This window comes from Mus musculus, chromosome 9 (genome assembly GCF_000001635.26).
Source record: "Mus musculus strain C57BL/6J chromosome 9, GRCm38.p6 C57BL/6J".
NCBI lineage: Eukaryota > Metazoa > Chordata > Mammalia > Rodentia > Muridae > Mus > Mus musculus.
Genome location: NC_000075.6, coordinates 122,291,050 through 122,311,395, shown reverse-complemented (window position 1 = coordinate 122,311,395; position 20,346 = coordinate 122,291,050). Strand labels below are relative to the sequence as shown.

The following is a 20,346-nucleotide window of genomic DNA, read 5'->3' as shown; positions in this document are numbered from 1 at the left end:
ACACATCACATTGTATGTTATGGAAAGCTGAGTTACCTGTGTCTTCATCTCACACAGATCCTCAGCTTCTTTGAGAAGCGTGGCCTTGGGATCTACAGAACCACAACCCCTGTGAACTCTGGAAGGGTGTAAATGGAGCCTGCTGAGTCAGCTGTGTCTAGCTGCATTGCCTTTTGGCCTTGGTTTAAAATGTCAGTCTCTGACTCTCCCTTCAAAAAAATGGAGCTCTGGAATGTGGGCTGGACTTAGTATTTTTTCTAACAAAGGGGAAAAGGCAGAGTTGATGTATGTGACTTGAGGATTAGCTGATTCGAAGATGCTCTCTCCTCTCTCTCCTCTCCCTATGCAGACAGACGGGGGGGGGGGGGGGGGGGGCTATGTCATGGGTACCCGGTGGCCACTTCATGGAGCGGCCTGTGGGAAATCGAAACCTTCTGCCAAGTCACGTGTGCCAGCTCTGTGGAATCAGACGCCGCCTGCCTTCTGCCACCGCAGGCTCCCGTGACCATCCGAGTGGGAAAGCCTCAGCCTGAAGCACCAGGTGGAGCCGTCCTCAGTCCTGGTTCTCAAAAACTCTGTACGGCAACTGAATGTGTGCTTTTTAGTTACTGCTTTATCTACGAGGACTTTGTTAAAAGCCTCAGGAACTGTTGTGAAGACACTGCGCTCATCCTTCCACGTGGGGGCGCTGTCGTACAGCAGCACAGCCTATGAATCCCTCCTCTTATGGCAAAGACGAAACACTTCCATCCGGACCCCTCAAGCTGGGACTCAGCTCCACACATCATCAAGTTGTCACTGGACACTTGAGTTAAGTACTTTTACCTTCTTAAATATACAATTCAATTTTCATGAATAGTGAGATTTGTCACAATATCCCATTCATATCCCGTTGAGCAGATTGAGTACCTCGCATGACATGTTAATTGCTTCGATTTTTGACAGCTAAAAAATCACACAGTGGCATATGCTTTCAAAGGAGTACTTGCGATTCAAAAATATCCAATTTATATTCTTTTTTATTAGCATTGTATAAAAATATCACGAGCAAGCCTTCCCCTTAACTTTCTCAATTGTGATCAACAAAGGTTAACGTTAGGGGGGAAAAATGAGGTTTCCATACATAGCAGTTTCCTGCTGGTGAAGAAGGAGTGACTCTCAATTCATCCCCTCTGTTGTGGTGAGAACTGGAAGGTTATGAATGAATTCCTTGTGCTCCTGTTAGCCAAGGACTACTTAAATATTTCATTTTGGAAAAAAAAAAAGTTCTCACCAAGAATAACTGAAGCTTGAGTTCCAGAAGGTACTCCATCAATAACTGTAAAAATATAATGTAATCAGAACAAATGGCAGCTCCCAGGTCAACCATCCAATAGTGCTGATTTTATTTTTTTTATTCTGTAATTTTTATTGACACAAAGGATAAAAATCAGTAGGTACAGGGGGACAGCTGAGCTGGTTTGTTTCCATCTCTTATCTCTGACACAGAGAGCTTCTCGCTGGAAGAAACCACTCCGCCCAGTGCGCAGTGAGAATAGAATGCTGGACCTCTCACCTACCAGGCAACCCTGGTTGGTTCTCTGGCTGCTCCCTGGGCGGGGCCCCTCTCAACACAGACAGAAACCAGTTGGTTTCTGGTTGGGAGGCTCCCAGTAGCTGGGGGGAGGGAGAGTGGGCAGAAAACTCAGGACAGGAACACCCAACTGTTCTGAGTGCTTTGGGCTTTGGTTCAGGTCTCAGTGAGACAAGGAAGGGGTCCCAGTGAGGTTGCCCAAATGCTGTGTAGCTTGCCACACAGGCCTCCAGCTTCCTGCTCTCTTGCAGTAGGAGCATAGAAGATCAGGTTGCTGTACACAGCCCTGAGGAGTACCATCAACTTCGCACCCGTTTTGAGGTGTTCCTTTCCTCGCCCCCATCCACAGGCTCCTCCCTGGGGCCCTGCACACCGTGTCCTTCCTCTTTCTGGAATGTATATGTGTGCCCCAGTCCCTAGACAGGACCCAATTGGTGATGTGATGCCTCTCGCTGAGTGGTCATCAGCAGGGAATGAAGGAAAGCTGAAAGGGTCTGATTGAAACAAATATACTGCAAGCGGGGAAAAAAGGTGACAGATTTACGTTTTCATGTCTTTTAATTAAAAAAAAAAATCTGAGGCAGTTTATCAGTCACTTGTCCTGTTGCTGAGATAAAATTCTTCCCACAAAACCAACTTAAACTGCTATCTGTCCAACGCCAGCATCAGCCTGTCACCCAGTCACACTGCCTTGCTACTGAACATTGTTCTATGGTTAAATTATACATATACATGTACATAATTTTAAAGCAACTTAAGAGACTTTGGCTCACAATTGAGGGTGGGATGTGACAGTGGCGGGAATGCGAGGCCCTGGTCACAAGGCGCCCACACTTGGGAACAGCGATAGATGAACACTGATGCTCAGCCCAATTCCTCCTCTTTATTCACCCATGGGACTTGGTCTCCCAGTTAGGCTGGGTCTTTCTGCTTCAATTAATCTAATCTAGACAACCCCTCGCAGGCACACCCAGGGTCTGTCTCCTGTTTGCCATTTCTCGAGCCCTTTCTATTTTTAATAAAATCTTAACTCTGCTTCTCACTGACTAGCCCTGAAATCCTTTTGTGTTTCAAAAACCGCAGACCTCATTTTGCAGCACAGTTCCTAACAGAACCAGGGAAGTCTTCAGGCCGCTGAAGATGATAGCAAGTCCTTGTAGCATCCAACGGGGTGACTATCAGAAGCCACCAAATCTCCTTGTGTCCAACACAATCACAAAGCCCGTGAGGATGGCCACCAGCAAAGTGGGTGAGGGTTCTTTGTCTCTGACCCGGTTGCCTTTTGGCATCTTCTATGATGCTGAGACAGACTGATTTGTTAGCTCACACATGGATAAAATTCAAAACTATGTGCATCTCTTGGCCCTACTGATAACAGGCTCTGCTAGTTAAGTTACCCACTGGGACTGAAACCCAGCACTGACCAGGCAGGTTTCTCCTCAGGTAAGCACTCCAATGGCTCTGTCCCAAAAATATGTTAGGCACACAGAAGTACAAAAAAGACCTGTTAGCCATTTAGCCTGTCCCTTGCTAAGATGAGAAATTGAAAAGGCAACTAGAGCCAAATTGTGTCTCTGGTCAGTCCACAGATGTCAAACAGTCCTTACTCCACATGACAGAATTGCAGTCAAAACGCAGAGGTACTAAAGTAGCACATTTAGCCAGGAATTCAAAATACCTACATGATACATCCCCATCCTAACAAAGAGAGGTTTGTGGTCCACACTACAGGGAGAATGCAAAAAAATTTACATTATTCCTTTCCACACAGATGGAGCAAATCTTTAAAATATGAAAATAAGCTTCTGTTTTTCATTCCTCAGTGTCGACATGCAAAACATCAGAACCCTTAATGAAAATTTAAAGGTCAGTCCCTCTTCCATTTATTTCTATTTGATCTGTTGAGACACTTTAAACCCTGTGTAAAATCTTTGACTATAATTGATTTGGTTTAAAGGTTATTGTCAGATGTTACATTTCAAATGCAAATTTGTATAATCAGAACAGGACTTCTCCACCCACATTTGCTGTTTATAGAGACTTTTTATCCATCTCTCTCTAAGATCTTTTTTTTTTACATTGTGTGTTTGTTATCTGTGTCTTCCTGTGTGTGCGTGTTCATGTGTGTGCAGATGCATGTGTGTGTATATGTGCAGATGGAGGCCAGAGAACAACCTGTTGTTGCTCAAATGATAGTCACTGTTTCACTGTAGGGTGTTTTGTTGTTGTTGATGTTGTTGTCATTGTTGTTTTGGTTTGTTTAAAGGATGGCGTCTCTCACTTGCCTGGAACGCCATCATGCTACACTGGCAGGTCAGGGGCCAGGATCACAAACACACAATGCCAGCTCTTGTCTTTTTTCTTTTCTCTCCTTTTAGATGTGAGTTATGGGAATAAACTGGTTACTCACACTCGAAAGGCAAGTACTTTGCTTACTGGACTATGTCCTAACCCTAAGTTTTCACTTTAAAAAGTATTCATTTTTAGGGACTGGAGAGATGGCTTAGTGGTTAAAAGCACCACACTGGCTGTTCTTCCAGCAGGACCCTGGTTCAATTCCCAGAACCCACATGGCAGCTCATGACTGTATGTAACTCCAGTTCCAGGGGATCCCACACAGACACACAGGTAAACTAAACCCCAATGCACATAAAATTAAAAGTAAATCAAAGGATAAAAAATTTAAAAAAAATTTATGTGTGTTTGTGTGCACATGTGCTAAAAGAGGAAATCAGATTCCCTGGAGCTGGCATTACAGGCTGCGAGCTGCCTGATGTGGGTGCCGAGAATTAAACTCTGACCCTCTGCAAAGGCGTCAGGTGCTCTCAGTCACTGAGCCATCTCTCCGGCCCTGTGGAGACATGTGTATTTCATTTTCTGTGAACTTCCTACACAGTCTGCCCATTTCTCTTCTTAATATGGAAGTTCTTATATAAGCATATATAAGAGTATATTCTATATAAGTTTGAAAGGTCCTTCCTCCTAAATACAAATGTCAATCTTTACTCAGCTCCTGCCTTGAGTCTCCTTATGCCTTTTGTTTGAGCATTTGTTGTTTGTTTCTTCTGTGTGCAGATCCATTTCTTTCTATCTAGCCCATCTTACCAGTTTACTGATACCTCCTCCTACTGGTTCACTTAGAAAGGCGTGTGTGTGTGTGTGTGTGTGTGTGTGTGTGTGTGTGTGTGTGTATGAGTGAGTATGTGTGTGCATGTGTGTGAGCTTATGAGTGCATGTGTGTTTGCCTGCATGTATATGCGTGCATGTGTGCATATGTGTGTGGATGTGTGTGCACGTGTATGAGTGAGTTCATGAGTGCATTTACATGTGTGAGTGTGTAGGTGTGTTCAAGAGTGCGGCCATTTAAAAATGTTTTCTTGATGCCATCCCAAGATTTTCAAACATGTAATTTTAAGTCACATCTAAGTCATGTTGGGAAGAGTTCAGCTCAGCAGAATTAGTTGGGGATGATAGAGGATGTTCAGAGTAGCAAACCAGGAAAGAACCGGCACACAGAATGCTTTCCCTTTGAGCATAGTTTTAAAGGCTCTGTTCCAAGATGGACAGAGATTGTGCATGCCTTTAATACTAGCACTGGGGAGGCAGAGGCAGGCAGATCTCTGAGTTCAAGGCCAGCCTAGTCTACAAAGTGAGTTCCACAACAACCAAGGCTATACAGAGAAACCGTGTCTCAAAAAAAAAAAAAAAAAAGAGGAGGAGAAAGGAAGGAAGGAAGGGAGAGAGAGAGAGAGAGAGAGAGAGAGAGAGAGAGAGAGAGAGAGAGAGAGAGAGAGGCTTTTCTGTTCCAAAAGGAGGCATGGGTAGAACGCAGGGAAACCATATAGGATGGTTGGCACCCTAAACCTATCTGTAGTGGTTTGAATAAGAATGGGCCCTGTAGATGCATACATTTGAATGCTTAATCACCAGGGATCTGGAAAAAAAAAAAAAAAGGATTAGGATTTGTGGCCTTGTTGGAGTAGGTGTGACCTTGTTGGATGAAGTGTCACTGAGGTTGGGCTTTGAGATTTCAGACGTTGAAGCTTCTGAGTGTAGAACTCTTAGCTACCTCTCCAGCACCATGTTTGCCTGCCTGCCACCATGGTGACAATGGACTAAACCTCTGTAACTGTAAACAAGCCCCCGTTAAATACTTCTTTTATAAGAGTTGTAGTGGTCATGGTGTCTTGTCACAGCACTAGAACACTAACTGGATACTAGTGACAGGTGGGAGTCACCACCATGGTAGGTCTAGAGCCAGAAGGAAGAGAGTTACTCAACTGTATGAAGGCTTCCTGGCCACAACTGTGGCTTTCTGTGGATGGCACAACCAACTTGCCAACCTGCAGTGACTCAGCACAGAGGTAAGCAATAAAAACTATGACCTTCTCTTCCTTCCATCCAATCTCCTGCCCACGCCCCAGCAACCAAATGCATCCAGAGGCAGAGAACAGGGGAGCTCACTGCTGTGGTCCATGGGCTGGGCCAGCTTCCAGGAACACAGAGAGAGCGGGAAAGACAAGGGACAGACAGACAAAGAACCTGTTTAATTTGCAGCTATGAACACTGCATAAGAGGAGGAAAGCAATTTCCTTAAGTATAATCTTCTTTTGCTGAAAGAAATCAAGGGCTTTCTGTGAGGACTGAGGTAAGCTGGAAGTGATGGAGAATCAGAGCTGCCACGCTGGAGATAGCCACAGGTTATTTAGTGAGTCATTCTTATAAGATGAGAATATTTTAAAATAACTCTTAAGGAAAAAATGTATTACAGTGTGTAGGCCAAGTATAAAAACTTTTAAAAGGCCAGAATTCCTCAACTTTTGTTAGTAAAATCCCAATTTCTAGAACTGGAAATGGAAGGTTGAGAAGGATGGATATCAGACATTTTTTCTCCATTTTTTTTAATTGCTATTGTTGTTTTGTTTTTAGAAAACATCCAGAAAGAATAGGCTCGCTGAGAAACAGAAAAGCAAAGCCCGCCTCTGACATCACAAGGTGAAACTTAAACCTCAGGAACTGCAGAGGGATGGGCTTGGTTCCCAGTGGGTAGGCGGGGGGGGGGGGGGGGGGGGAAGAAGCCTCCTCACAGTTGCTGATCTGAGATAAGTCTGATGGGCAGCCCGTGAGAAAGAACCTGGAAGAGAGGGTGACGACCCATGCCCAAGCCAGAGGGCAACGTGCAGAGACTGGAGGTGGAAGAGATGAGGGCAGAGCTGAAAACAGTCACTAAACCACACATTTGTAGGTTGGTCTCAGTCTGCCCACCAGGAAACCTGTAACATTGTATAGCTAGGATTTGGCTTTAGATGATACAAGCTAAGATGACTCATCATCTAAACCTGTAAGAGAGGGGGAGAGAAAGGAAGAGAAGGGAAGGACAGGAATGGACCAGGGACATGTGGAATTTTCAAGGATATGTTCCCCAGTGACTTACTTCCTCCAACTAGTCTACACCTCCTAATTGTCTCTCTCCCAAAAAATGCCACCAAATTGTGAATCTACCATTATTAGATGAAACCAAGCAGTGGGTCAGACCCAGTGGATTCCCTAAGGCTCTTCCCCTGAACACTGCTGCCCTGAGGATCAGGCCTTCAACACAAGAGCCTTCTGGGGGATGCACACACATATACACATGCACACGAACACACACATAGAAGCACTCTTGAACACACCTACACACTCACACATGTAAATGCACTCATGAACTCACTCATACACGTGCACACACATCCACACACATATGCACACATGCACGCATATACATGCATGCAAACACACATGCACTCATAAGCTCACACACATGCACACACATACTCACTCATACACACACACACACACACACACACACACGCCTTTCTAAGTGAACCAGTAGGAGGAGGTATCAGTAAACTGGTAAGATGGGCTAGATAGAAAGAAATGGATCTGCACCCAGAAGAAACAAACAACAAATGCTCAAACAAAAGGCATAAGGAGACTCAAGGCAGGAGCTGAGTAAAGATTGACATTTGTATTTAGGAGGAAGGACCTTTCAATCTTATATAGAATATACTCTTATATATGCTTATATAAGAACTTCCATATTAAGAAGAGAAATGGGCAGACTGTGTAGGAAGTTCACAGAAAATAAAATACACATGTCTCCACATGAGGAGATGATATTAACCCAGAATAAGAGAAAAGCAACTTAAAACATTGTCTGCATTTTTTACTTCTATATTTTTATGTGCATGCACGTGTGTGTGTGTGGTGTATGTGTGTGTGTGTGTGTGTGTGTTTTTCTTTTTTTTTCCTTTTTTTATTAGGTATTTAGCTCATTTACATTTCCAATGCTATACCAAAAGTCCCCCATATCCACCCACCCCCACTCCCCTGCCCACCCACTCCCCCTTTTTGGCCCTGGTGTTCCCCTATACTGGGGCATATAAAGTTTGCAAGTCCAATGGGCCTCTCTTTCCAGTGATGGCCGACTAGGCCATCTTTTGATACATATGCAGCTAGAGTCAAGAGCTCCGGGGTACTGGTTAGTTCATAATGTTGTTCCACCTATAGGGTTGCAGATCCCTTTAGCTCCTTGGCTACTTTCTCTAGCTCCTCCATTGGGAGCCCTATGATCCATCCATTAGCTGACTGTGAGCATCCACTTCTGTGTTTGCTAGGCCCCGGCATAGTCTCACAAGAGACAGCTACATCTGGGTCCTTTCGATAAAATCTTGCTAGTAGTGTATGCAATGGTGTCAGCGTTTGGATGCTGATTATGGGGTGGATCCCTGGATATGGCAGTCTCTACATGGTCCATCCTTTCATCTCAGCTCCAAACTTTGTCTCTGTAACTCCTTCCATGGGTGTTTTGTTCCCAAATCTAAGGAGGGGCATAGTGTCCACACTTCAGTCTTCTTGAGTTTCATGTGTTTAGCAAATTATATCTTATATCTTGGGTATCCTAGGTTTGGGGCTAATATCCACTTATCAGTGAGTACATATTGTGTGAGTTTCTTTGTGAATGTGTTACCTCACTCAGGATGATGCCCTCCAGGTCCATCCATTTGGCTAGGAATTTCATAAATTCATTCTTTTTAATAGCTGAGTAGTACTCCATTGTGTAGATGTACCACATTTTCTGTATCCATTCCTCTGTTGAGGGGCATCTAGGTTCTTTCCAGCTTCTGGCTATTATAAATAAGGCTGCTATGAACATAGTGGAGCATGTGTCCTTCTTACCAGTTGGGGCAACTTCTGGATATATGCCCAGGAGAGGTATTGCTGGATCCTCCGGTAGTACTATGTCCAATTTTCTGAGGAACCGCCAGACTGATTTCCAGAGTGGTTGTACAAGCCTGCAATCCCACCAACAATGGAGGAGTGTTCCTCTTTCTCCACATCCACGCCAGCATCTGCTGTCACCTGAATTTTTGATCTTAGCCATTCTGACTGGTGTGAGGTGGAATCTCAGGGTTTTTTTGATTTGCATTTCCCTGATGATTAAGGATGTTGAACATTTTTTCAGGTGCTTCTCTGCCATTCGGTATTCCTCAGGTGAGAATTCTTTGTTCAGTTCTGAGCCCCATTTTTTAATGGGGTTATTTGATTTTCTGAAGTCCACCTTCTTGAGTTCTTTATATATGTTGGATATTAGTCCCCTATCTGATTTAGGATAGGTAAAGATCCCTTCCCAATCTGTTGGTGGTCTTTTTGTCTTATTGACGGTGTCTTTTGCCTTGCAGAAACTTTGGAGTATCATTAGGTCCCATTTGTCAATTCTCGATCTTACAGCACAAGCCATTGCTGTTCTGTTCAGGAATTTTTCCCCTGTGCCCATATCTTCAAGGCTTTTCCCCACTTTCTCCTCTATAAGTTTCAGTGTCTCTGGTTTTATGTGAAGTTCCTTGATCCACTTAGATTTGACCTTAGTACAAGGAGATAAGTATGGATCGATTCGCATTCTTCTACACGATAACAACCAGTTGTGCCAGCACCAATTGTTGAAAATGCTGTCTTTCTTCCACTGGATGGTTTTAGCTCCCTTGTCGAAGATCAAGTGACCATAGGTGTGTGGGTTCATTTCTGGGTCTTCAATTCTATTCCATTGGTCTACTTGTCTATCTCTATACCAGTACCATGCAGTTTTTATCACAATTGCTCTGTAGTAAAGCTTTAGGTCTGGCATGGTGATTCCGCCAGAAGTTCTTTTATCCTTGAGAAGACTTTTTGCTATCCTAGGTTTTTTGTTATTCCAGACAAATTTGCAAATTGCTCCTTCCAATTCGTTGAAGAATTGAGTTGGAATTTTGATGGGGATTGCATTGAATCTGTAGATTGCTTTTGGCAAGATAGCCATTTTTACAATGTTGATCCTGCCAATCCATGAGCATGGGAGATCTTTCCATCTTCTGAGATCTTCCTTAATTTCTTTCTTCAGAGATTTGAAGTTTTTATCATACAGATCTTTCACTTCCTTAGTTAGAGTCATGCCAAGATATTTTATATTATTTGTGACTATTGAGAAGGGTGTTGTTTCCCTAATTTCTTTCTCAGCCTGTTTATTCTTTGTATAGAGAAAGGCCATTGACTTGTTTAAGTTTATTTTATATCCAGCTACTTCATCGAAGCTGTTTATCACGTTTAGGAGTTCTCTGGTAGAATTTTTAGGGTCACTTATATATACTATCATATCATCTGCAAAAAGTGATATTTTGACTTCCTCTTTTCCAATTTGTATCCCCTTGATCTCCTTTTGTTGTCGAATTGCTCTGGCTAATACTTCAAGTACTATGTTGAAAAGGTAGGGAGAAAGTGGGCAGCCTTGTCTAGTCCATGATTTTAGTGGGATTGCTTCCAGCTTCTCTCCATTTACTTTGATGTTGGCTACTGGTTTGCTGTAGATTGCTTTTATCATGTTTAGATATGGGCCTTGAATTCCTGATCTTTCCAAAACTTTTATCATGAATGGGTGTTGGATCTTGTCAAATGCTTTTTCTGCATCTAACGAGATGATCATGTGGTTTTTGTCTTTGAGTTTGTTTATATAATGGATTACATTGATGGATTTTCGTATATTAAACCATCCCTGCATCCCTGGAATAAAACCTACTTGGTCAGGATGGATGATTGCTTTAATGTGTTCTTGGATTCGGTTAGCGAGAATTTTATTGAGGATTTTTGCATCGATATTCATAAGAGAAATTGGTCTGAAGTTCTCTATCTTTGTTGGGTCTTTCTGTGGTTTAGGTATCAGAGTAATAGTGGCTTCATAAAATGAGTTGGGTAGAGTACCTTCTACTTCTATTTTGTGAAATAGTTTGTGCAGAACTGGAATTAGATCTTCTTTGAAGGTCTGATAGAACTCTGCACTAAACCCATCTGGTCCTGGGCTTTTTTTGGTTGGGAGACTATTAATAACTGCTTCTATTTCTTTAGGTGATATGGGACTGTTTAGATGATCAACTTGATCCTGATTCAACTTTGGTACCTGGTATCTGTCCAGAAATTTGTCCATTTCGTCCAGGTTTTCCAGTTTTGTTGAGTATAGCCTTTTGTAGAAGGATCTGATGGTGTTTTGGATTTCTTCAGGATCTGTTGTTATGTCTCCCTTTTCATTTCTGATTTTGTTAATTAGGATTTTGTCCCTGTGCCCTTTAGTGAGTCTAGCTAAGAGTTTATCTATCTTGTTGATTTTCTCAAAGAACCAACTCCTCGTTTGGTTAATTCTTTGAATAGTTCTTCTTGTTTCCACTTGGTTGATTTCACCCCTGAGTTTGATTATTTCCTGCCGTCTACTCCTCTTGGGTGAATTTGCTTCCTTTTTTTCCAGGGCTTTTAGATGTGTTGTCAAGCTGCTAGTATGTGCTGTCTCCCGTTTCTTCTTGGAGGCACTCAGAGCTATGAGTTTCCCTCTTAGAAATGCTTTCATTGTGTCCCATAGGTTTGGGTACGTTGTGGCTTCATTTTCATTAAACTCTAAAAAGTCTTTAATTTCTTTCTTTATTCCTTCCTTGACCAAGGTATCATTGAGAAGAGTGTTATTCAGTTTCCATGTGAATGTTGGCTTTCCATTATTTATGTTGTTATTGAAGATCAGTCTTAGGCCATGGTGGTCTGATAGGATACATGGGACAATTTCAATATTTTTGTATCTATTGAGGCCTGTTTTGTGACCAATTATATGGTCAATTTTGGAGAAGGTCCCGTGAGGTGCTGAGAAGAAGGTATATCCTTTTGTTTTAGGATAAAATGTTCTGTAGATATCTGTCAGGTCCATTTGTTTCATAACTTCTGTTAGTTTCACTGTGTCCCTGTTTAGTTTCTGTTTCCACGATCTGTCCTTTGAAGAAAGTGGTGTGTTGAAGTCTCCCACTATTATTGTGTGAGGTGCAATGTATGCTTTGAGCTTTACTAAAGTGTCTCTGATGAATGTGGCTGCCCTTGCATTTGGTGCGTAGATATTCAGAATTGAGAGTTCCTCTTGGAGGATTTTACCTTTGATGAGTATGAAGTGTCCCTCCTTGTCTTTTTTGATAACTTTGGGTTGGAAGTCGATTTTATCCGATATTAAAATGGCTACTCCAGCTTGTTTCTTCAGTCCATTTGCTTGGAAAATTGTTTTCCAGCCTTTCACTCTGAGGTAGTGTCTGTCTTTTTCCCTGAGATGGGTTTCCTGTAAGCAGCAGAATGTTGGGTCCTGTTTGTGTAGCCAGTCTGTTAGTCTATGTCTTTTTATTGGGGAATTGAGTCCATTGATATTAAGAGATATTAAGGAAAAGTAATTGTTGCTTCCTTTTATTTTTGTTGTTAGAGTTGGCATTCTGTTCTTGTGGCTGTCTTCTTTTTGGTTTGTTGAATGATTACTTTCTTGGTTGTTCTAGGGCGTGATTTACGTCCTTGTATTGCTTCTTTTCTGTTATTATCCTTTGAAGGGCTGGATTCGTGGAAAGATATTGTGTGAATTTGGTTTTGTCGTGGAATACTTTGGTTTCTCCATCTATGGTAATTGAGAGTTTGGCCGGGTATAGTAGCCTGGGCTGGCATTTGTGTTCTCTTAGTGTCTGTATAACATCTGTCCAGGCTCTTCTGGCTTTCATAGTCTCTGGTGAAAAGTCTGGTGTAATTCTGATAGGCCTTCCTTTATATGTTACTTGACCTTTCTCCCTTACTGCTTTTAATATTCTATCTTTATTTAGTGCATTTGTTGTTCTGATTATTATGTGTCGGGAGGAATTTCTTTTCTGGTCCAGTCTATTTGGAATTCTGTAGGCTTCTTGTATGATCATGGGCATCTCTTTTTTTATGTTTGGGAAGTTTTCTTCTATTATTTTGTTGAAGATATTAGCTGGCCCTTTAAGTTGAAAATCTTCATTCTCATCAATTCCTATTATCCGTAGGTTTGGTCTTCTCATTGTGTCCTGGATTACCTGGATGTTTTGAGTTAGGATCCTTTTGCATTTTGTATTTTCTTTGACTGTTGTGTCGATGTTCTCTATGGAATCTTCTGCACCTGAGATTCTCTCTTCCATTTCTTGTATTCTGTTGCTGATGCTCGCATCTATGGTTCCAGATCTCTTTCCTAGGGTTTCTATCTCCAGCGTTGCCTCGCTTTGGGTTTTCTTTATTGTGTCTACTTCCCCTTTTAGTTCTAGTATGGTTTTGTTCATTTCCATCACCTGTTTGGATGTGTTTTCCTGTTTTTCTTTAATGATTTCTACCTGTTTGGCTGTGTTTTCCTGCTTTTCTTTAAGGGCCCGTAACTCTTTAGCAGTGCTCTCCTGTAATTCTTTAAGTGACTTATGAAAGTCCTTCTTGATGTCCTCTATCATCATCATGAGAAATGGTTTTAAATCTGGGTCTAGATTTTCGGTTGTGTTGGGGTGCCCAGGACTAGGTGGGGTGGGAGTGCTGCGTTCTGATGATGGTGAGTGGTCTTGATTTCTGTTAGTAGGATTCTTACGTTTGCCTTTCGCCATCTGGTAATCTCTGAAGCTAGCTGTTTTAGTTGTCACTGTTAAGAGCTTGTTCTTCAGGTGACTCTGTTAGCCTCTATAAGCAGACCTGGAGGGTAGCACTCTCCTTAGTTTCAGTGGGCAGAGTATTCTCTGCAGGCAAGCTCTCTTCTTGCAGGGCAGGTACCCAGATATCTGGTGTTCGAACCAGACTCCTGGCAGAAGTTGTGTTCCACTCACTAGAGGTCTTAGGATATCGTGTGGAATCCTGTGTGGGCCCTTGCGGGTGTCAGGCAACTCCGCTGGCAAGGTAACCCGGGGCTCGAGTCGAGCGGAAGGGGTTTGTGCCCCAGATCAGGCCCGGGTAGCCTGCTTCCCTATGTACCGCAGTCTCAGGTTCCGCGCGATTGGATTGGGGCCGGCACTGTGTTCCACTCACCAGAGGTCTTAGGATCCCGTGGGGGGTCCCGTGTGGGCCCTTGCGGGTGTTGGGCAAGACTCTGCTGGCAAGGTAGCCCGGGGCTCGAGTCGAGCGGAAGGGACTTGTCGTGTGTGTGTGTGTGTGTGTGTGTGTGTGTGTGTGTGTGTTTGTGTGTGTGCTTGTGGAGGCCAGAGGTCAACATCACTCACCTTTTCTTATTTTTTGAGACAGGCTCTCATTGAACCTGGAATTTCTTGACTGTCTGGCAAACCCCAGGGTCCTTCTGTCTCTGCCTCGCCTGTGCTGAGGTTACATACATGTGCTGCCTCCCCTGTGCTGAGGTTACATACATGTGCTGCCTCCCCTGTGCTGAGGTTACATACATGTGCTGCCTCCCCTGTGCTGAGGTTACATACATGTGCTGCTTCCCCTGTGCTGAGGTTACATACATGTGCTGCCTCCCCTGTGCTGAGGTTACATACATGTGCTGCCTCCCCTGTGCTGAGGTTACATACATGTGCTGCCTCCCCTGTGCTGAGGTTACATACATGTGCTGCTTCCCCTGTGCTGAGGTTACATACATGTGCTGCCTCCCCTGTGCTGAGGTTACATACATGTGCTGCCTCCCCTGTGCTGAGGTATCATACATGTGCTGCCTTGCCTGTGCTGAGGTTACAAGCAGGTGCTACACTCCCATCTTTTCCTGTGGTGAAGGGGATTAACTCAAGTCCTACCACAAACACCTCACCAGCTGAGGTCTTCTCAGCCCCTAAAACCTTCTTTAATTGGATAAATAGGTTCCATTTCTGATCAAACTGGAGGAAGCCCACTACGCCCTGTGTCTCACTCTTATTGTTAAAACATCTGACAAAATATACCAGCAATGAAGTAAATGGCAGCAGTGGACTGGACGGGGAACCCCAAAGTTGAAGAGAGATCAGTGCAGGGTAGTGAGCTTCCTCTTGGTTTTGTCGTTTTGTCTTTTTCCTTTCTCTCTGATACCTTTTTCCTTTTTCTCTTGATCTGAAGCCTGGCTGAAATGAGAGCTAACAATCAGAAATGATCAGGAAACAACTCCAACCACAGTGAGCAAGATAAAGCGAGGTGAAGTACCGACTGCTTTCCTGAGATTAGTTTATTCAGGAAGCTGGCGCCTAAGACAGGGAGAGAAAAACTGTCCTTTTAGAGCAGTGATTCTCAACCTTCTTAGTGCTGCAACCTTTTAACACAGCCCCTCTGCTCTGGTGACCCCAACCATGAAACTATTTTATTGCTACTTCATAACTGTGACTTTGCTACTGTTATGAACCATAATATAAATATCCATGTTTTCCAATGGTTTTAGGTGACCCCTGTGAAACGTCATTGGAGCCCTCCAAAGGGTCCACAACCCACAGGTTGAGGACCACTGTTCTAGAGGAAGCAACTGGAAAGAAGGACTCTTGGGAACATGAGAGCATGGAGCCTTGCAAAGGGGGTTGTTACATAGCAAAGAATAACTAAGACATGCCTGTCCTAGCCTGCTTCTTTGGTTGCTCCAATAAAATTTAGACCAGAACTAACGTGGGAAGGAAAGGGCTTATTTGACTTATAGTCCATCATTAAGGTAAGCCAGGTCAAGAGCTCAAGGCAGGGTCCTGGAGACAGAACTTGAAGCAAAGACTACAGAAGAATACTGCTGCTTACTGCCTGCTCTTTTAAACAGCCAGGTTCCACCCTCTTAGGATGGTACCACCCATAGTGTGCTGGGCCCTCCCACATCATCAAGAGAATGCTCCTCCCTACCCCCCCTCCCCCCCAACACACAAGCTCAAAGGCCAGTCTGATGGAGGCTGTTCCTTAATGTGATTTCCTCTCAGGCAACTATTGGTGTGTCAGGTTCACAAAAACTAAGTGGCATGGCACCATGACTCAGGCTCACATCTTGTACTTTGCTTTGAGATGGAGATTCACTACATTGCTCAGGCTGGTCTCTAGTTCCTCAGTTCAAGTGATCTTCCAGCCTCAGTCTGCTGAGTATCTGAGACTACAAAAGTGTGGGCCACCAACACAGCTTAACTAAATTTTGTTAATTCAGCTGTGATAAGATTACTCCCAAGAGGGCTGGGATAATCTCTTCCCTAGGATGCACAAGGCCCTGGGTTTAATCTCCAGTATAAAGACTATCTGAGCAAAAAGGATTTAATAGATATTCCATTAAAATGATTGTTTTTCAAAAAATTTCAAACATTTCCAATCAGATACCAAAGAATGAAGTTATATGCAAGGATGAATGTAAGTTCAGGGGCTGAGAAAATTGGAACTCTCCAACTGAAACCCACAAGTCTCCTGAGTCGTCAATTGACTCTAATTGTTAAAGTTCTGAAAGATTTGCCTTGGTTTTCAGAGAGAAGAGAGCTTCAGAATTCTGCTGAAAACCAGCCAAGAATTGCTCCTTAAGGCAGAGAGGGGGCTAGGAGGACAACCTCCAAACCGGAACACCCCCAGGGGTTGGGGTGAAGGCCTTGTCCCCTGGAGGAAGGCAAAAACTGGAAGGGTGTGGAGGGTGGAGGCTAGACGGTAGAGGGTAGAGGTGGGCAGGTGTCTGGATTCTGGTCTAAGAGATTAAGAAAAGGAAAGCGTAAGGAGCCTTATCCTTTCCCTTCCATTCCCTACCCAGCAAAGCCAAGACCCAGCCCGCACCCATACCACCACGAGGACCGCTAGCGAGGCCCCACCCCTCCGGATGAGGCTCCCTTTCTGCCGTGAGTGACAGCAACCCAAGCCCCACCCCACTCGCCACAGCCCCGCCTTTAACATGTCTCTCTACAACGACAGCTGATGAGGCCACGCCCATGCAGCACCACCACATCCCACCAAAATGAGAACCTTCATGGCCCCGCCCCTTCCGTCGCGGCCCCACCCCTCTCCCGAGGGTCAGCCAGTGAAGCTTCACTCTGACACCTCCGCCCCCCTTCCTCGGGACTTACAACTGTTAAGGCACCGCCCCTTTCACGGTGATCCCGCCCCCCACGCCGAGTGACAGCCGGAAGGCCCCGCCCCTCCCGGTCGTTGACGCCTCCTGTCGGCCAAGGCGCCACGCCCCGGTCGTGTATCCAGTCCGCCTTAGCGCCGCGGGCCTGGTTCTCCCCGCTCCCGCGGTCCCCGAGGACGCCGCGTGGGCGGCCGGTGAGTGGGGAGGGGCGCAGTCCGTGTGGTGGGCCCGCTGGGGATGCTCCCCCCCCGCGACAGGGAAAGAGCCACGGAAGCACTGGTCAGGGCTGGAGATCCGCAAGGGTGTGAAAGCCGGCGGAGGCAGGGGGATGTCGGCCGGCTCTGGATTTGCGTCAGGCCTGGAGCAGGGCCGTCTCTGACTGACCATGGGATCCCGGGGTGTCGGGCTGCTCTGATTGACACTTCGGGGAAGGTGCCCGGTAGCCTTGATTGTGTCACACCTCGCGGTCTCTCTAGGGTTGTGAACAGATCCGGTCTGAGGTTTCTGACCGGGCCCATTGTGCGCTTTCCGTGATAGGTGTCGCATGACTCCAGTGAAGGGTGCAGAGCCCTGTCCCTACCCGAAACCCTGTTTGTTCTTTCCCATAGCTGAGGCGGTGCGTAGACGGTCTGACTGAAGTCTCTTCAAGTTTGTTCCCACTCCACAGTTGAATCGCAATCCCTTAAACCCTGATGTTGTAATCGAATCCCGGCAGTTTTAAAAGTTTCAGGTGCACTGTGAGTGGCCTGGTTTCCATTTAAAGTCACAGTAACCTTAGAGGACTAGATATTTCTAAGGACTCTTTCTGTCTTTAAACAATTTTAAATGCAACCGTGCATCCCTTAACCAGGGTAAACTGGGAGGGAGATGCTTGCTGTTTACCTGGCATGAACGTCCGAGGGCACTCACACAGACAAAGAGGCTGTGACTTTACTAGGCATATAGTTTTGTTTTCTGGGGTTTTTTTGTTTTGGTTTGCTTTGGTTTGGTTTTTGGTTTTTAAAAATTTTTGTCTGTGCGTTCGTGTTATTGTGAGTGCAGGCAAACGGATACACACAGGCTTGTACAGGACAGAGGACACAGGTGTGGGCCCTTGCCTCCCACCGTGTTTGAGATAGGATGTCTTTGTGTCTTTTCATTTTTGCTGCTGTGCTGCCTGTTCCAGGCCATTCAGCCCTATGGCTTCTTAGGGTTTTACTGTCTCTGTCTCCCATATCACCTGGAGTTGGGATTACAGAAGCACTCTACTGCGTGCTGGAGTCCAAATTTAGGTCCTCTTGATGAGAAATGAGAGATGCAGAATATCAGACAGGCATAGACAAGGCCTGGTAAACTGTAACGAGTGTGCATTTGGATAGACTGTAGTGTGGTTGCGTGTGCGTGTGTGTATGAGTGTGTAAAGAGGAAAACTAGAAAGGTTGGAACACAGAAAAGAGGATAAAGTTGAGAATATAAATGCCCTGTAGGAATGCTCAGAACCCTATGACCTCTAGTAGCATTTTGTTTTTCTTCCTAATTTGTATATTTAAAAGTGTTTTTTTTTTTTTTTACATATTATTGTATGTGTGCATGTGGGTTTACACATACCATGGAATGTGTGTAGGGATCAGAGGTCAAATTCTGGGAGTCAATTCTCTCCTTTTGTGTATATAAATACACATATAATTAATGGGGTAGTATTCTAATATTAATTTGTGACTTTTTCCAACTTAACATTTTCTCATTTATCATTTTCCTTGATCACTAAATATTCACACTGAACAACCAGCTACTTCTTTCTAAAATAATAATAGTATTTCAGCTATGTGTTTAATACATGCATGCTTGGAGGTGAAGAATTAGGGCTGATCAAGGCAAGTATATTAGTAAGTGTTTAAATGCCATCTATGCTACATTGAGCTAGTCCCTCACAGTATATACATGGGTTGTCTGTAGCTCTCTGCATTTTTACACAGTAACACCTGCTTTTGGAAGATGCCAGCTCAGAATGCTGTTTGTCCTGGTTGTTTTTTGTTTTTATTTTTGTTTTTTTTTTTTTGTTTTTTTTTTTGTAGTTGTTGTTTTCAACTTGACACAAACTATCCTCATCTGAACAAATCCCTCCACCATATTGACAGGTACACAGATCTGTGGGGCATTTTCTTGACTGATGATTGATTGGGGTGGGGGTGTGCAGTCCACGGCCAGTGGAGCCAGCCCTAGGCGGGTGGCCATGGGTTGTATAAGAAAGCAGGCTGACCAGGCCAGTAAGCTGCACCCTCCATGGCCTCTGCTTCAGCTCCTGCTTTGAGTTTCTGTCTTGGCTTCCCAGATGATGGAAGTCAAAAAACCCTTTTCCTCCCAAGTTGCTTTTGGTTGTGGTGCTTATCAGAGCAATAGAAGCTCTGAGACAGTGTTACCTGTGATGTGAAGCTATGGTTGGAATACATGGTAGTTTTTATACATACTTATTAGAAAGGGGAAAATAAGGGATTTGGGGAAATAAAAGATTTTTATTTTGAAATGATTTGGGTTTGTTTTTTGTTTGTTTGTTTTTGTTTTGTTTTGTTTTGTTTTTTTGTTATCTGCAAAGGCATTAGAGTTCTCATGTGCCAGCTTCCCTGAGCCTTGTATGGTCTCAGTACAACAATTAGTGAACACAGGAAAGCAGCCTGACACAGTTCCATTAAGTGACTTGCAGATCTCAGTAGAGCACACCAGTCTCACACTTGTGATAGGATCCATTGTTGTACTTACCTATGGTGTACGTCCTTAGCATTTAACAAAGGCGTCCTCCCAGACAGGATGACCAAGTATGGAGTTGTGCAGTATAGCAAGCTTGCTAGGCAGCAACATCTTCCTTAAATTCATCTCTTGAATGCTGTGTATTAGGAAGGATGCTTATTTTCATTTCCTGTGGACACAAGCTGCTATTTGAGTAAATTACACACTAAAAAGGGTACTCTTTCTTGTGTGAATGTTTAGAGGGCTGGAGTCAACCTCAGGGGATGTCTCGGTTACTCTCCACCTTGTGTTTTTAAGTCAGGGTCCCTCACTGGTTGAAAACTCATCAGTTAGGCTAGGCTGGCTGACTGGAGGGCCCTACTTAGCTTTGCCTGCCCAGCACCAGGAATCCAAGCCTATGCTTTGATACCCAGCATAATAATGTGAGTCCTGGGGATGGAACTCAGGTCCTCATGCTGGAATGACAGGCAGTCTACTGACTGAGCCATCTCTGCAACAGAACAGCTTTAATCACACTCTGTATCAAGCACATCACCACCCAGTCACAGAATAGAGCTGATGAGGTCATCTAAGTGCCTTAACTTTTTGATTTACATAGGAATCCCACTAAGAATCTCTTAAAAGCAGAGTGCCAAGTGCCAACTCCTTACTCAGGCTGTTCTGGAACTCTCTGTGGTCCAGGCTGGCCTCAAACTTGCCATCTTGCTTTAGCCCAGAGAGCACG

General features: G+C 44.3%; 1 protein-coding gene and 1 long non-coding RNA gene across 8 annotated transcripts in view; both read left to right on the top strand.

The window, feature by feature from the left end:
* The first annotated feature begins 467 nt into the window (after window positions 1-467).
* On the top strand, window positions 468-15,486 carry Gm26797 (predicted gene, 26797). Of its 2 annotated transcripts, none has more exons than NR_168548.1 (5): window positions 468-810; window positions 2,657-2,822; window positions 3,397-3,439; window positions 14,954-15,028; window positions 15,270-15,486. It is a non-coding gene; the product is annotated as a predicted gene, 26797 (long non-coding RNA). The 2 variants fall into 2 exon arrangements; NR_168547.1 differs by adding an exon at window positions 6,503-6,568 and having other exon boundaries at window positions 468-2,822.
* A 1,465-nt stretch (window positions 15,487-16,951) lies between these two features.
* The window catches only part of Ano10 (anoctamin 10), a 118,571-nt gene continuing 115,176 nt past the window's right edge, over window positions 16,952-20,346 (top strand). For 2 of the 6 annotated variants that reach the window (XM_011242929.3, XM_011242928.3), the window contains exon 1: window positions 16,952-17,092. The gene's annotated coding sequence lies outside the window, so the exon portion shown is untranslated. The remainder of the gene's footprint in view (window positions 17,093-20,346) is intronic. The other 4 variants (XM_030243941.1, XM_017313064.2, NM_001271873.1 and 1 more) reach the window with 2 other exon arrangements.